Source organism: Euprymna scolopes, chromosome 10 (genome assembly GCF_053919585.1).
Source record: "Euprymna scolopes isolate OS-2025 chromosome 10, ASM5391958v1, whole genome shotgun sequence".
In the NCBI taxonomy this organism is placed as follows: Eukaryota; Metazoa; Mollusca; class Cephalopoda; order Sepiida; family Sepiolidae; genus Euprymna; species Euprymna scolopes.
Window position 1 is genome coordinate 19,440,745 of NC_136491.1, and position 18,482 is coordinate 19,459,226.

The following is an 18,482-nucleotide window of genomic DNA, read 5'->3' on the forward strand; positions in this document are numbered from 1 at the left end:
CTAGTTTTACGACTAGAAGTCAAAACAATAATACCTTAAAAATTTGGTTCAATTAATAATACCATCATAATTTAGTTTTAAAAATATTAATCCTGCTAAAAAAGACCCCCCTCTCCGTAAAGGCATTTAAAAAAAAAAAAAAAATCAAAATCAAAAAGTATCTAAGACAACACAGGGTAGGGGCAGTTAGTAATATTTTCTAGCTTGATTTAGTATCTAGAGACAAATGATAACTCCCGAAAGAATGTTTGCAGTGTGTGTTTATAGCTAATAAAGCAAAGAACATTTAATGGGGGCGTTTCTTAAAACTGTTTTTGCAGATTAAAAAACAAAGTGAACATTACGTTTACTTTCGGCAACCTCATAACTCTTGCTTCTTTTATTCTGTCCTTTAATACTCACCATGAACAATGTTTCTGACAAAAGAGGAAGGATTGCTGTTTTATGGGTTGGAATCTATCCATATAACATTTATCATTAGCTAGTTTATTTTAACCTTGATGAGATTTTCTTTTTAAATGGCTTCATGCCTTGTCTGGAGCGATTTCCATAAAAGCGCTGAAGTTTAACATTGCTATGCCCATTTTTAAATAATAAAAAAAGAAAACACATTTTCTTTAATGCAATCTGAAAAATTACAAATCAATTTGACTAATGACAAAACGTTGCTTCTATTATGAAAGGCAATTTTCCATTTCTATCATCTGAAATTCTCTTTCAAATTATATTGATTGGAAATTAAATGGATTCAATGATTAAAGTGAAATGTTCAATTAAAAAAAAAAAAAAACAACCATCATAGGATCTTTCTTTTTTTCTTTAGAAATGTAAAGATTGCAACATTATAATCGTAAATTTCATAATATTGTTAAAAATATGCTTTAAAATTCCGTAGTTGTGGAATCTAGTTTTGTGTCCCAATCTACTAGACCCCCTAAAAATTAAAAAGTTAATATTCCAATAATAATAATTATTATTTTCATGTTAGAGGACATGTTTATCAAGCAACTTATTTTAATGAACAAAATTTTTAAAATTCAATAAAAAAAAAAAAAAAAAAATTAAATTATTGCAGGATAATTATTAAGGGTTTGCCGATTCCCATCAAATTCATTGCTTAAAGAATCAGTCAGTGAAAATTGGCAAACTGACCCGAAAAAGATAACTACTACTAAATAAAAGTATATTTACCCCGTATAATTTTTATTGCATTTTAAATATTTAGCAATTTAAAAACAAAAATTTGTTTTTATCAAATTATAAAAATAAAAATTTAACATTTTCAAAATAAAGTTTCAATTTTAGTTGATAAACGCAATCCCATTCGAAATGCACATCTTACAACACAGTCACATTTTGAATTACATATTTAAAATATAATTCAATTTTAAATACATGTTAATGGTTTATCATCAATATAAAACTATAACACTAATATACACCCAAGTAAGAAAGAATAAAAAAAATTGATTAAATAACACAGAATTAAAACAATAAATCAAACATGATTATATAGTTACAAAATGAAAAAAAATTTTTTTGTTCATTGAAGCTGGTAAACGTCCACCTGCCCTAGTACTATTTTGACTAAAGTGCAGTCTTGGAAAAAAACCTTTAAGTTTCCTAGATGGATATTTTACTCACATCCATTATTTTATACAGTTAAAAGTTTTTATCATAGTTATTAATAGATAAAAAAAAAAAAAACAAAGCTCTCCTCCTACAAACTAAAATGAGAACATAAGCCAATTATGTAACTGCATACCCCTGCCTAACAACCTAAGTTATCTTGGCTTTATTTCTCCATATTGTATCAAGTTTCCCTGAAATTATGAAAATGTTGATACCTCAAAAATTATCTGATCAGGCGTAAATTTTGCAATGTGATTACTATTATCAAAGAGCATAAGATCCATAACATCAAATTTGAAAAAAAATTGGAACCAAACTTTTATAGTCAAAGTCATATACTACATGGGACTTCATTGATTACAATATGGGCCCAGTAACCAGTTTTTACAATGAACAGAACATCAATATTATTACAGTGTGACTGACCTTTTCCATGATCTTGATTTAAATATTCCTAAATTCAGTCAGTTCTAAAACTATAACCAATATTTGGAACATATTTGATGATTAGTCAAGCAATATGGATGTTAAGTTGTACACAAACAATGACAAACTAACAAAAGCTGAAAAAAAAAAAAAAAAAAAAAATACCTTCCTTGGGGTTGGTAATAAAATAACCTTTTAGTTGTATTCGTTTATAACAAAAACAAACAGCAGCAGCAATGCCGCTTTGAAATCCAACCTTTTGTCACCATTCATCCATTTATAGCCCTTGAGCCCCTGGAGGGGCATAGGCTATCTACAACTTTGTAGATGCTTTTGTAGTGAGTTCTTTTTTTTTTGGTAGGGGTGATAATGGCAATGTGATAGAGTTATACCAGCTGGGACTCTAGTTCCTCACGCTGCCACTTATAATGAACAGATCTGGCACCAAGTTGTATTAGGACTGAAACCTGGCTAACAGCATCCATTGTGCTCTGGTCATCTATGCTTCTATGTGCGGCAAGCAGACATGACAGGCAAGGAACCACAATGGAGTGAAAGTGACAACTTTACTTCTGCGCCATTCTTCTGTAAATTCTGGACCAAACTGTTCCTGATTTCATATGCAATTGCTGAGGTTAGATACTCGATACCCAAAAGGTAAAAACCTGCAATCCTGCAGATTAATACATAGCTGCAACCAACATGGACTTTGAGCAAACCAGACAATCCTGAGGCATAATCTTTGTAAGCTTTATGCAGAACTCTTTTGAACAAGCAGCTTAACTAGCCTCTTTGACTTTTAAAATTAAAAGCAAAGTTAATATGAAACCAAACAATTGAATTAGTTATGAAAGTGCAATGCCAAAACCTGAACATAAAATTTATGGCTGAAATAACTGTATTTGTGAAATATAGGACAGATATAAAAAACGAACTGAATAAAAATGCTTCTGTATAGATCAACAAATAATATTTATATATTACAATTGGAGAATACGTTATAATTAAGGCATATTCATTGAAAGTTGATGCATGACACCTTCAATCCAAAATGTCTACTGGTCTGCAATAGCCAAAGGACATAACTGCTTAAAATCTGACACAAGGAAGATAACTTTTGGTACAAAGTTATTTTCTCTTAATTATATTTTCTAGATGAAATCTGATCTAACAATGGTGAAGAAAATCATTCTTAATAAATAAAATAAGAAGACAATATTGTATTTATTTCTTTTCATTATATCATTCCAATAGGTCACAATGTATTTGTTCACTAACATCAATGCTTAGGTTTAATTAAAAGTAATTAATATTACCTGGCAATAATGTACGTTTAAAGTATCTAAGGTATGACTGATGGCGATATAATCTTGTCTCAGCTGTAAATTTCTTATGAGAAAAACTACTCAATCAATTTAGTCATGTGACATAGGAAAGATCTGTTTCAGATCTAATTTTAATGAAGTTAGACTGCCGTGCTAATTCTAGAAAAATATGAATGTCCAGAGATCTTGTGGCTTATCTATAGATACTTGTACTTGGAGCAGCATTTGCTCTGCGCGGATTTAACCAGCTTCTTCTGAAAGAGGTAATTTAAAACAGCTTCTTCTGAAAGAGGTAATTTAAAGGGAATATCCGTTGTCGTCTTACCCTCTGATCATCTGTTTTTATGTACGGCAAATGAGTGTCAGGCATAAAACTGCAAATCAATTCCCAAGCAGTTCTTCGCAGCATGTATATCCATAGTTCACAAACAAGTCTTAATTTAAATAAGGGATATCTATTAGGCAAGTCAAACAACGCTGATTTATGTACTTTAAATATCTTTTAATGAATATAAAAAATAAAATTAAAAAAGATAATGTTAGAAATATAGTTAAATGCAGTTTATAATTTATTTTCCATTAAAGAACATTTAATTTCTTTTTTAAAAAGGTAGAAAAAAAATCTGGTTAATTTTTAGTTCTAACTAAACACCTGCTCTTGCTAAATGCAGAGAATGGGCACATCTAAAGAATGGATCCGTTGTTTTGCAACATAAATATATTAATAGCAATTGAAGGATTGTCTGGTTGACATTTCTGCAAATGCAAACAGTCTTATGAAAATAAAACCAACTTTCTGCAAATATCCTTGATGAGAATATCATGCGAAAATATGAAAAGGTCAGGAGATTCATATTCCGTTTGTTCTAATTTGATTCATGCTCAAATCCAATTAGCATCAAACAAGATCTAGCAAATCTCTCGTTTCAACATATAAAAAAATTTGTACAATTTTCTTTCTGATTGTGGCTTACATTACACCCAAACACCAATTCTCACAAAAGTTAAGCAACCTTCAACTTGGTCAGTACTTAGAGAGGCGACCACCTAAATGCAGTAGAATAAATCAGACTTACAAGCCTTGGTAGGACAACTAATCTATGAGGAAAACTTTGAAGCACAAATCATTCTGCACTTATTCCAGCTTAGAGTCCTTTTACATTTCTCCTTAATACTAACATTAAGAAATGTCAGGTCAGGACAAATGGGGTTTGGAATTATGTAACCCTTGCTTCATTATAGACACTTTCAGAAGCTAGCTGTGATTATAATGGCCAGAACAAAAATAATTCGCTTTGAGATGGTTAACAGTTTGTTGGAATCGTTATTTAATTCTGTTCAGAATAAAATAAAATACATTGAAGTGGAATTTTAATGGCTGGCACCAAATTTATTAAACAATATTGTTCTGATCATAACTCTGCCAAAAATTATAATTTGAGAGGTTAAAATTCTCGTAAGAATCACCATTTAATTCTCCAATTCTCAAAAAGTTATAATTATAAATATTTCACAAAAAATTGGTATTTTTCCTTGAAACATACCTATTTTATAGGCATTGATAATAAATTAAAAAAATTTTTTTAAATGAATGGTTCCAAAATCAAATTACGTTACCCCACTAAAACAGTACAATTTTAAAATGGTACTGGTGCATATTGTAAACGAGACTTATACTGAAATATTACGTCAACAGCCAGATTATGCTGAGCATCACCAATAAAATCATAATGCTATGTAAAAAGAAAATAGCAAAATGAATAAATGTAAAATGCAGGAAAAAAAAACAAAAAAAAACGACCTCCTGTAATTTAGTCTTTTTTGTTACTATTTTTTTTTTTTTTTTTTTTTAAATAGTAACGGTCAAGAAAAGGTTAAAAGCAAAAATTAATTTTTGGGGGTTCAAATAATTTTAAGGAAATGTATAAAAAAAAAAAAAAAAAAGGTTCCAAGAATTTTTTTTTGTTTTTATTATTAGTTGTAATTCAGCGTGCCATGTTGTGATTGACTGATCAGCATATTACGTCAAACAGCAGCTAAACTACAGCTGTTGCACAGCATAATCCGGCTGTTGACGTCATGTTCCGTTTACAGAATCATATAGAATGCACCATGGAATTTCCACAAGGACATGTTAGTTTAAGATTAACAGTCTTATTAAGAAAAAAGTATTTTTAAATATAAAATGTATTTGAAAAAAACAAAGCAAAAAAGCTGTCAATGTTTTAAACAATTACATACATAATCATCAATATTTTTGAATAAAGTTTTCCATCTTCAAAGTGCAATGGTTTTTTTTTTTTGGTTAGTAGTTTCAAGAAAAATTATTGATAACGAGGCCTGCAGCAAAAGAATGGCAGAAAAATGGAGGTAAACCAATATCCAATTGCAAAAAGCAAGCAAAACAAAAAGGACACTGGTCAAAAAACCAGACGAGCTTACTTTGTCAAAATATCAAGATTAATTCACATGAATCTGAAAAATTAAAAATCAAAATTTCAAATGCAAAAATATAAAAGTAAAAAAAAAAAAAAGTACCAATTTAGAATTTTAACCACATAAAATATAATTCAAATTGGGTTTCAATTACATAATCATTTTTAATTCCATTTTCATATATTAATTATTCTTCTGACCAACTAGAAATAATCTTCTCTACAACTTTGTGTTTTCTGCAAATACATTTTACATCAAAAGTACATAAAAGATTATAAATGTTGAAAAACAAAAAGATCCAAGTCTTATACTAAATTTTATATATGAAAACCATTGAATAATATTTAGTCTAATCAATCAAAAAGTTAACAGTTGAATGCAACCTCAGCTCCAAAACTAGCAGAGTATTAACCATTTTTGAAATGACATTTTCACTGTTGACTGAGGAACAGCTGATGTCTTGTGCAGTTCTAGGAGGTTCACCTTCCTAGGCCGTTGCCTCACATCTTTCAGGTGGAATCAGTTACTGCACTCTGGAGCGCTCCTACTGGGGAATACTAATGTGGCTACTCAAGCAATCTATTATATAAATGACAAAATGCATTGGGGTTCCTGCGTCGGTTAGATTTCAGGAGAAGTTTTCTCATACTTCCTAAATCGTAATATCTCAGATTCACAAATGGACCGTCTTTTTTTTTTCAATTGAGTTTTAAAAACCTCCCTTGTTTCGAGTGTTCGTTTGTCTTTTTCATATAAATAACGCAAAAGTAATCAAATGCAATGCCCAGCGCCTGACCTTCGCCCGGGTAGTATCTGTTCTGTAATTGATCCTTTGGTCAATGTAGGGGAAACCCTTTATACTGAGACAATTACTATTTATTTGGATACTGCCAGAGTGCCCCCCCCTTTTTTGGCCTAACTGCTTTTCCCTCACATTAAAAACGACCTTCGTGTAAAAGGTTTAAAAGCAACGCTATTTCTGCAAGTCATCTATTTGATTGACTATGTTAAATTTGAACGCTTTACACTTCTGGTTACGTCAAGGTGTAGCGATAAGACGTCAGGTCTTCTTTCACTTTCTTTTCCGTCTTCACATCATGGGTTCAAGCCTGCCTGCCACCACTTTTTTTTTTTTACACCTACAAATATCCGGGCAATGCCGGACAACTCCGCTAGTTTTTAATAAACCAAAGTGCTCTTCCTTTATGAATGCTGGCTTGATCATTCCTCACCTTCTGACCTTGTGTGGGAAGGAAGTAAATAACACCACCAGTGACGCTTTCTCTGGCAACAATATACATAAAATCAGACACAGACAGTGACAAATTGCGAAGTGCATTTTCTGACAGTTTGATTTTCTTTTGAAATTTCTTATGCAAGGCTCATATTCAGTCAGATGGTGTCTGCTGTTTCATATGAGGGAATAATTGAATGGCCACACTTTAAAAATGCATCAATTTTTCTTTTTCTTCTTTTTTTTTTTTTTTTTGCTATTATATCATTGTGATAAATCTCAAATCTCAAATTGAGAAGTCATCAAGTTCATTTTAGAATCTTCAAGTCACTCCTTAACTGATGTCAGTATTTAAAGAATAAACTGCCTCTTTATTACAAGCTAATCGTTTCAGGCATAGATTGACATAAGAACTTTAACCTATTCAGAAATGAGGCAATATGCCAACAAGTTAATTAAGTTCAATATTTCATGAGATGATTTGTTTTAATAGAAAAGGCAAGAACACTATGAAAGACTGAATCAATAGCAAATGTTAAAACGTCCATGATGAAGAATAAAAGGTTAGTAATTTCATTCATGAATAAAAACTTCCATACAAACAAGAGCCTTTACTGTGTGTGTGTGTGTGTGTATATGTGTGTGTGAGTGTGAAAGGAGTAATGAATGTACTGAAATTGATTAAACTCATTAGTCTAGTGATATTCTTACTAAAGTTGTTATGATACCAGAACTTGATACAAGTTAAAAATATTAAAATTTATGTAATAGCAACAAGAGCTGCATATCACAAACCTTTAAACCAAACAAAAATCAGAAAGGGGGAGAACAATGAGAGAGAGAAACAAATAGGAGGAGGGGGAGACAAGAAAATGGATAGTGAGGGTAACAGAATCAAAAGTGAACCCGCAACAATAGGTCAGAAGAAAGGGAGACGGTCAAAAGATAAAGTGGTTAAAGAAAAGATGAGTACAAACCACAAAAAAAGCAATTTTATCAGCAAAATATCAAGTTTTCAAGATCAGTGTGATTTTTTACATTCCATATCTAATTTTTAAGTGGCCCTGTACATGTAACATATTGTATGGTTTTAAAAGACATAGCATAAAAAATATGCAAGTATCACAATTTACACCTTTTTTCCCCTAACGTGCAAACAATAGATATACAACAGACTGCCAAACTTTTCAATGGATCAAATGCAAAGAATATATTTTTTTTAAAAATCTGACATTTTGTAAGTAATTGATCTGAAATAAACATATCAACTTCAACAGAAGGTATGTGGACAAATATCAGAAAATATTAGACTGCACACAAACTTTTGTTAATAAAAGAATAGAAATAAAAATTGTTCAAGATGACTAGGAAATAAGAATTAACTTTTTAAATGGAGTCAAAGTCGACCCCTTTCTTGTTGAAATAGCGAGATGAATCATCAAGACCTGAAATAATAACTAATTATGATCACACAAAAGATTTTAATGGGATGGGGTGGGATATGAAACTGAAACTAAAATTGTCATATCGCCCAACTCTATTGCCTCATAATCAGTTTGGTGATTGAAACAGTTAGGCTTGAACTCACCACCTTTATATGATATTGAGCACTCAAAAATCATAAGTTACCAACTTTTTATCTTGAGCATGAGTGATAAAGTGTAATCTCAAATGAGAAAAATTAATAAAGTGAAATATTTGGTAGCTCTCCCCTCGTCGTCTCTCGTTCTTGCATATCAGGACTTGCAATGATTATTGAATTTAACATAAAATTGCCTTTCAGGATTAGCTTATGGCAAGACCAAACATGTTGGAAGCAGAATAATAAAGACCTATTACCATTAATTTGATTGCTGTCAATAAAGAAAGCAGAGGTTTTCACTGATTATGAATTTCGCACAAAAAAAAAAAAAAAAAAAAAAAAAGAAGAAGAAAGAGCAACCTCAACTTGCATTCAGTTTCTTTTCTAACCAATAATCAATTTGAGACTGATAAAAAAGATACAACTTAGCTCACTTAAAAATAGTAGCTTCCCCACTCTGGTTCACATTTTTTTTTTTTTCATTTCAATACTAAAATAGAACATCTGTCCAGAAAGAATCTAGTCATTTGATATCAATATCATATTTAAAAAAATTTTTTTAATGAAATCTTTTGCGGAAGCCATTTTTCATTTGTCTTTTTGAAAATAGTTTTGGAGCCTAACAAATTTATCAAATAATCACTTCTACTATATTCTTTTGTTAGTCTTAAATCTGATTATCTCAGAGAAGGATTAAACCTGGACTGTATAACTATATGTATACAGAACAGCAAATTTTGATATTGTGATGTTAAAAGAACGGATACTAGTTATTGAGTTACTATAGTTATTATAGGTGCAAGAGTTGAGGTAGTAGGTGTAGGTGAGTGAAAATATACAATAAAGTGATGAGGGTGGATTTAAGAGAAGGAGCAATACAGAGACCTAGCCAAAGATAGGTTAATTTAAAACTCAATTTCTAAAAACCGTCTTGCACATACCAGCATGTAATAGACATTAAGCTGAGGATGATGACCCACAAAATTGTCCTCTTGTGACTGCCATCAGTTGTTTAATTGCTTTTTCTTTAATCTCATTCAAATAATGGAGACGCTTTATTTAATACACAAGAGTAGCTTATTCTCATTCCGTCAGCCATAACAATGTAGAAATCTTACATGTTTTAATTGGACTTGTTCTCATCTTGAGTGTTATTTGTGCAACGTTTCGGTTGGTGTAGCCTCTGTTTGTCGCCATCAAATGTTGCACAAATAACTCAAGATGAGAACAATAGTCCGACCAAAACAAGTAACACAAACAATCAACCTTCATCTCAAAACTTCAGTATTGAAATCTTAATTTGTAATTGTATTAGTATCACCTTTAATGAGGATTGAACTTCCAACCATCAGAAGATTGATACTTAACACTTATATCTGTTGTGCCATGCATCCTTGCATATTCGTCTCACAACAGATGTGCTTCTGTTTGTCTATCTTTTCCTATCCTATCAAAATAATAGACTTCACACTGTTTTCCGGTTTGTTCACAACAAAAAACAATCAGATCAATTTCTAACTGAAAGTGATATCTAAGAAAAGGTAAAGAAAGAAAAAGGGGATAGAGTTTGGAGAATGGGCAGTGGCTCATTAAGATAAATGTGATTTGACAGAGGCAGAGTACAAAAAAGTGAAAGTAGGAATTTATTTTTTCATAGTTAAAAAAATTATTTCTGATTTTCTACAGGCAATGGTGGGATGCAGGTCTTGCTAGTAAATTTTTTGTACATTTCTCATTTTGATTGATTTCCAATATATCAACATACATACTTATTCCTATTGCCTCCCCACGAGGGCAGAGTTAGACACCAAGGTCGTTTTTTTAATGTGGAGAAAGAAACAAAAATAAGAATTGTCTCGGTCGTGAAGGATTTCTCAACTAACCGAGAACAAATAATTGAAATGCAGCATCAGAACAGATACTACACTTTGAAATATTAAATCTTTTATTCAGGCTAAAAAATTCAACATGAACAAAAAACTTAGGCACAAGGCCAACTCAAAAGTGGAGATGAGGGTCGATGGTCATCCTTGTCACTCCAGAACTAAACAAAAGTTTCTCTTAGCTAGTATCTTCCACCATAATACCGCATTCACCCTTTCATACTGGGGGACGTCTTACTTAATACATTTTTTATTAACGTGTAAAAATTAAAAAAAGATAAAACTAATACAATAATTCATTTGTGTCGAGGGCAGGGGAAGAAGAAAAAAAATACAACAGTGGTTAGTAGGATCCTCCCAACCCCATCAAGTTAATAGACCGCCTGTTCACTTTACTTTGTAAAGGAACCTGAGCTCTACATGATACTAAACTTTGATCTTGGCCCAAAGGCCAAGTAGTATTAATATTAAAGTGTTTTTTCAAGGGGAATTTATTTTATGCTTATTCAAAATAAAAATTCCTTGATTTTGTATATACAAATATTATTTTTTGGTGCTGCTTCATTATTAGAATGACAACGAAAAAAAAATATGAATTTTTATTTAAAAACAATTTTATTTATTAAATCTTTGTGTCAATTTCAACTAAAAGCAAGGTTATATACTTTATCATGTCACTGTTAAACATTTCTCATTTCTGCATAATTACATCATATGTAATTTAACGATTCCATGATCCACCATTAATTGTAACAATACACTTCGCAGTTAATTCCCCTGACTTTATGTATAACTTAAAATTTATTTAAAAACTATTTTCATTAATTTTCTGCTTTATCATTTTTCATAATTTTTGGATATGTCACGAATTTTGACATGACAAAGCAGATACTATTGGTTTTTAATGAAATTTATTATTTTGATTTTTACTTTAATAATGAAGAAGCACCCTTTTATTATTTTTTTCTTTCCTAATTACACAAAGTAAATTTCCTCAACATTAGAATATAACACCATAACAATGATCTTTTCGTTGTTCATAAAATCACCAAAATGAAAATTACGTTTTTCTATAAAGAAGGCTATAATTACATTAATTGCTGTCCAAAGGAAAGATAGTTTCGACCAGTAAAATTATAATTTTGTGATTTGTTTTCTGTACATCTGCATAATTTTGATAATTACAAATTGATCTTTTATTAATCGAATATTAACAAAAACAAAAACTAAAATAAAACGAAATTAAACAAAATCATGTTACAAAAATAACTATGAAATTAACTCTACCACAATGCATTTTCATTTTTAAATCTATTCATAAGTCACCTATTTTACTGTCATTATTATTTTAAAAATAAAAATGATGTAATGACCCTTTGAAAGTGAAAAGAAATTGGAAGCATTTAAACTGTTGAATATAAAGTAATTCCACTTAAGTTAACAAATTTACAGAATTTCCATTACTAACGATTACTATATCGTCCAATTGACTGCTGTACACTCTTAACCCTTATCCTCGAGTGACCTCTCTCTGGGCCTTGATAAGTGGTGATGCCTATGTGTAAAAAAAAAAAAAAAAAATTCTGGCTTCAAAAATTTTAGCAAATCATGATGCATTGAATATAAAAATATTTCTAAGTTATTTACATCCAATAATTTCATAAAGATTAAAACATTACAAAATTAGTATTAAATTAAACTTAAAATCCTATTAAAAAATAGTTTAGTTAAAAAAAAAAAAATAAATTAAAGCAAAAAGATTCTGCAGCAATGTCAGATAAATACACTTGGTATTTCATAAAACAGAAAAGAAAAGATGTTTGGTTGATAGAAATGTAAAAACAGTTCCAAACTAAAATTAGTTGTGAAATTTAACATGGCGGAAATGAGAAGTTGTGAGCAGAAAATAAATCGCGTGCACTGAACAAGTGGCAAAAGGCGGTTTATTTTTAACCTAATTTAAGTTCTTTTCCTCCCGAGACAGTTGAAAAAAAAATGTCATGACTGATGTGTGTCACTAGTAACTGTTGAACTTGTTTTAAATCAAGGTGTAAAATACAAAAATACACATATTCTCCAAATTTTGTAAACATGCCTCTTTTTAATAAAGTCATTTACTAAAGTTTTGTGAAATATGTTGATTTAACTTTTTTATCGTCGTAATATATTGCTGTTTCTAATTAGAAAAAAAAAAAAAAAAAAAAAATTATAATTAAATTTGAAATAAAAATTTACATTTTTTTTTCCCCCCAAATATAAATAAGAAAATCAAACCTTTTTATTATTTTTTCTTTTTAGGATCTTTTATTTTAGAGCATGCAAGTTGAACAGGATTAATCCTCAAGATTACCAAGCCTGGAGATTCGATATTGCAGGTGGTCAGAAAACGTCAAATTCCTGACCAAGAGAAATAAAATGTTAAATTAGCTATATTTCTTATATTTGAATTTATAGAAGTTAAAACAATTTTTTTCTTCATGTAATGATTTGGTTTGTAGACTGATTAAATTTCCAACTATTCTTCCATTTTTACATAATGCAAGAAATGGCGTCTTGCACGTTTTTAGAATCTTTTTCTCTAACTTATGGATTTCAATAAGCTATTGTTACAAATTCTTTTTCTAACTATTTCTCATCTAAAACTTTTCTTTTGGTCAACATCAAAGTGTAGTATCTGTTCTTCAGATGCGACACTTCCATTTCTCGTTCTCTTTCAGTGGAGGAGAAATCCTTCACGACTGAGGCAATTTATATTTTTGTACCTTTTCTCCACGTTAAAAAACGACCCTGGTGTCTAACTCTGTCCCGGGGGGGGGGGGCATTGTAAATAGGTACAAACACAGATTAAGACATTCGTTTGATACACACGCAAGATGTACATACCCGGCGTTGCCTTGGTGTGTCATCATTGTATGATTTGTTTTACATTTTTATTTATCCACATGATCAAAAGATATCGTAATTTTTTAAATAGAATTCTAAGAATACGTAAAAAAAAGTTAATGAAATAAAAAAATGTGTTTAACTTCAAATTCACATTAGGTTTCATTTTGTAACCACTTCAATTTCCTAAACAATGAACCATTTTTGGTGTCACAGTCACACATGTGAAAAGAAAAGAATAAACAGATATTGATTATTTAACTAAGCTGAAAACTATTTCAAGTAATGTTGAAAATAAAATCAGACAACACCATGCATAACTGGCCTAAAGCGAGGTTGCGAAAAAATACTTCTTTCGCGACCCTCTTTTCGGGTCTCTTTACTACAAGTAACAAAACAAACAGTAACTCTCCACTAACAAATGAAGCTCCTAATAGTATAAATATCCACCAAACTATCGTTCATCTTGGACATTAAAAGAGCCTCCTCAACCTCAGCAACTACACTTTGGTGTAAGTTAGTCTATCATTTACTACAGTAATAAAAAGACATGAAATAGGATTAACCCGTAATGTTGTTTTAGTTGAAATTAAATGTGATAAAGCCTCATAATTAAAAAGAATGATCCGAGAATAATTTTTGTTCAATGATTCTACACAGTTGAAGACATACGTTAAATATATATATATATATATATATATATATATATATATATATATATATATATATATATATAAACGACCCTGATGTCTAACTGCCCTCATGAGGAGGCAAAATAAATAGGAACAATATGGTTTCTCCATCTGTAGATTATTTCAGAGTTTCCCAAACTTCAGGATACCATGGAATCCTTGATCAGGGTAAAGGTTTTTCATGGAGCATTAACAAGATAATTTCTAAAATAACGATGAAAAAAATTAATTTAAAATTTTAACACTAACTAATGATAATGTTTACAACCATCTTGTTTTTGATTAATCCAAAATTGTTGCATTTTTTTTTTTTTTTTTTTTTTCATTTTCATGAACCATCCTGAAACTCTTCACCTGTAGTTATGTATCACATCTCTTTCCAGTAAAAAAAAAGATCAATAATTAAATGTCTGCAGTCGTTTAATTTTTTCATATAAAGCATTTGGTCCTCATTAAGAAAAGGTTTCAGGATACCCTCAGCCTCACTCAGAGACCTGGCTTATTTGGTAAATATGTAAGTTTAAAAACGCACGTGATGATGATACATTATTTTGTTGATGCAAATTATTTGCTTCACTCAGCAATATCCATCTATGGTAGAAGGAAAAGACAAAAACATGAAAAAGTGCATTAAATTTACAGTGAAAGTAACTACGTAAGTTTAACGAAGCGTATGAATATGTCATGATCCTTTTTGTTTAAAAAATATGCAAGTTTATTTTTAGTCAATGACTAAAGTTTACATCAGCCAACTCTAAATTCTCTGCACCTCTTTATATTTTTCATGTAGTATAAAAATTCTGACACCGTAACAATAGTAGAAAAAATAATCAAATAGAAAAGCAATCCAATGAATGTGAAAGGTTATAGATTTAAGAAAAATTAAAATAGTCGTTTTATATTTGTAACAAGTCCAAGATGGCAATGGTGATCATAAAGAAAGGACCCTTGCAGCCTTAAAAATAATCTTACAACACGTGTGTAAATGGAAGAGAGAATTAAACATTTTACCTGGTATTATGATCAACAATTAATTTTAAGGAATAGTTTGATGGATGTGAATAGAGAAATGTTGAAATTTTATTCTTTTAAGGTTAACACTTCTGTTCAGTTGAATACAGAAAAATGTTTTCCAACTGTATTTTTAGTCCAAATAACTATTTTCAGAAAAGCAAAATAAATCATATGGTACTAATAACAATGCAAAAAAAAATTAAAATAAAATGGGGAGGAGGGCTAGTTTGAATCATGTCACTCAGATTGCTATTAAGGCCTGACTTTGAAAGTCAAGCCAAATAACATTCATACCCACATTTTACATACTTCTTAAAATATAATCAGTATTTTTCTTTCTAGTATCTATTTCTCATAGCAATTCAAAATGTGAAACCTTTGTTGCACTCATAAATGTAGAATTTTATGTTAGACTAGACCCATTGGGTCAGTATTTGCAATATTGTTTCTAAAGGCTAACATTGGTTGATAAACATAAACGATTACAAAATTAAAGCATTCCACAAAGAGTACATTATGAATTCATGATAAACCCTCTCCTACTATTCTATTTACATCATTCCATTCCTCTCATTACTTTTTTTATCAATCACCATTTATTTACATTATCGCTCTTACTCTCATCATCTAAAACATGAAAAGTGTGCATGGTGACATGGTAACAGTTTTAGCAGTATATAGATAAGAGAATGGGTATTTTTATTAACAAATATTCTGATCAAAGTGTCTTGCACTGCAGTGAATATGATATTGGTTAGAATTATGAATTGTCCACCATAACAAAAATGGCATCCATCACATTGATCATAGCCATCTAATATAATGACAATATCCATGCTGAAAGAAAATGAAATGGACTTCCATGAAAAAATTTTAAAATAAAATAGAGTTATGTGCAATTTTGTAACACTTTAATGATTATACAAGATGCCTTCAAAAAATTTCCAGACTTTTTTGCAAAGACATTTAAAATTGTTGTAAACTCTTGGAAATTCAGTATGTTATTGCTATACATTTTATGAGATGATTAACCAATTTTTATGATTTCGGGTTCAAATAAACAGCTACAGCAGGAATTGGAATACACCTTACTAAAGCCTGATTGTCACAGCTGGTGAATTTCAGAAATGCAATCAGGACGTGACAACACTTTAGAAGAACAATATACAATAAAATTGTTTTAAACTTGGGGAAAATACCACAGAAACGTATGGAATGCTTCAAACTGCTTTTAGAGCATGTTACATGAATTAAACATCAGATTTTGAGTGGCATAAGAGATTCAAAGAAGCCAGAAGTTCTGTGAGGGATGATGAGAAGTGTGGGAGGAGTCAGAGCACCAAAGTTGATCGGCCAAAGAATTTCATGAATAAGGACTGTCGTGTGTCTATAGAGACAATAAGTGCAGGTTGATGTCAGTGTGGGAAGTGTAAACACAATTATTCCCGAGGACCTGAAGATGCAGAAAATTTGCATGAAGTTTGTCCTAAGTGTGCTCCACCCTTGTCATAGACTATATGTCTAAGATGGGTATCAAAATAATTTCTCACCCTCCCTATAGTCCAGACCTTGCTCCCTGTGATTTGATTATTTTGTAAAACAAAAAACCTTAGAGGCTGTCATTATGAGACAATTGAGGAGATGAAAGTGTGTGACGAAACTCATCGACACACTCACGCAAGAGAACTTCCATAGGGGCCTTCCAGAAGTTGTTGGAATGGTACAATAAATCCGTTACAGCCAGAGGAGATTACTTCGGACACTAGAGTTTCATGTTTTCATTATCAGTAAAAGTGCCCATATGAAAAAACGTCTTAAAACATACTGAAGGTACCTTGTATTTTATAGTTTAAGATGTGAGCCTTAAAGGTAGGCTTCGATAGTTATTTTAGAGTTTACTCCAACAAATTAGCTACTCATTAAAAAATGAGTTTTCAATTATTTCAAACCTTATTTTAGACAAATACCCAATTAATCCTCTGTAATGTTGTTTAGTTATATAAACACAAAACCATCATCATATTCACCGTTTTATGTGTTGGCAAGCATTAGACAGCTTTAAACAATCGACTATCTGAGCCTAGGTACTTATTTATCCTTTTTTCCTCTCCATTTTCTTTGCCCTTACTCTGTGATCTGGACCTGATACCTTAACTGTTGTAGAACTACTAACCCAATAATCTTCACCCAATCTCTTAACGTGGTCATTAAAATCTCCTGTTTTACACACATCTTCCTACATTGACCTGGTTTAATTTTTCTCCGAGATCAGATCTAACTTTGTCAAAGACTTATATCATTCTCATACCATTTCACTCCATGCAACACTTGACTAGCCTAGTTTCACTTTCTTTTTCACACTGCATACACATGATTGATAGACTCATTCCTTGGTCAACAGTGGTAATGCTCTGCTAGTTAGTAATTGAATAGGTTACCAGATACTTGCTTTATCCACCCCTAACTCTTGCAACCACACTGGCATCTCATCCACTGCTATTACCAAAGGAACAAACCTTCTCAGCTCCATGATATACTTTCTAACTAATATAAACTCAAACAAAATAACTATGGACGTTATCAAAATGAGTCTTATCAGAGGCTGGATTAATATCTTTATTCGTAGATATTAGTGTTTGGACCATTAATCAGAATCAGAAAAATCAGGACTTTTGGGAGTGTTGGAAATGGTATCGGAATTGAAAAAAATTTGTGCATATTTTCTGATACCAAACAACATTCTTTTATCTTTTTTTTGTTTAAAACAATTTTCCACTGCTGGTAGTAATAATGAAATAATAGATCACACACACCCCACACACGTTTTATGTTTGAGAAAAAAGATATCCACATTTAACATGTTTTTTCGGTAAGGAAAATTTAACTTTATAGTTAAATATTTAAAGATTTCTAAAGAACTAGCGGGGGGGGGGGGGTACCCGGCGTTGCCCGGGTGTTTGTAGGTGTGTGTATGGGGAGGGGGATAAGTAATAACCCGGAAACGATGTTAAAAAAAACCCCCAAAAAACTGCTGTGTGTAGGGGGGGGGGGAAGTAAACTAAAGAATACGCGAAGTAAAAAAAATAAAGAAACGTTGCCCGCGTGTCTAAAGATGTAAAAGAAAAAAAAATAGTTTTGATTGTGAGGCTGGATTGAACCTGGGAGCCTTGACGCGGAGGTGAAACAAACTCCAACCACTTAACCGTCTAGGCAAAGAGTAAGAGGAATTGATTATAGTGTTAAAATAAGGCTTATAAAGCGAGTGAAAAGAGGTTTGATTGACAGATAGCCACTAAATTAGGTCATCGCGGGAGCGTTACGAGAGATTACGTAGCAGTATTTTTTTTTTTGTTTTACTTCACATTAGCGTTTATT

General features: G+C 31.1%; 1 protein-coding gene across 2 annotated transcripts in view; it reads right to left on the bottom strand.

The window, feature by feature from the left end:
• LOC145285834 (E3 ubiquitin-protein ligase NRDP1-like) overlaps positions 1 to 18,482 on the bottom strand; it is a 275,090-nt gene that overhangs the window by 159,397 nt on the left and 97,211 nt on the right. Inside the window, exon 3 of one of the 2 annotated variants that reach the window (XM_080134269.1) lies at positions 5,826 to 5,858. The exons of the other annotated variant lie outside the window; for it this stretch is intronic. The gene's annotated coding sequence lies outside the window, so the exon portion shown is untranslated. The remainder of the gene's footprint in view (positions 1 to 5,825; positions 5,859 to 18,482) is intronic. 2 annotated transcript variants of the gene reach the window in all.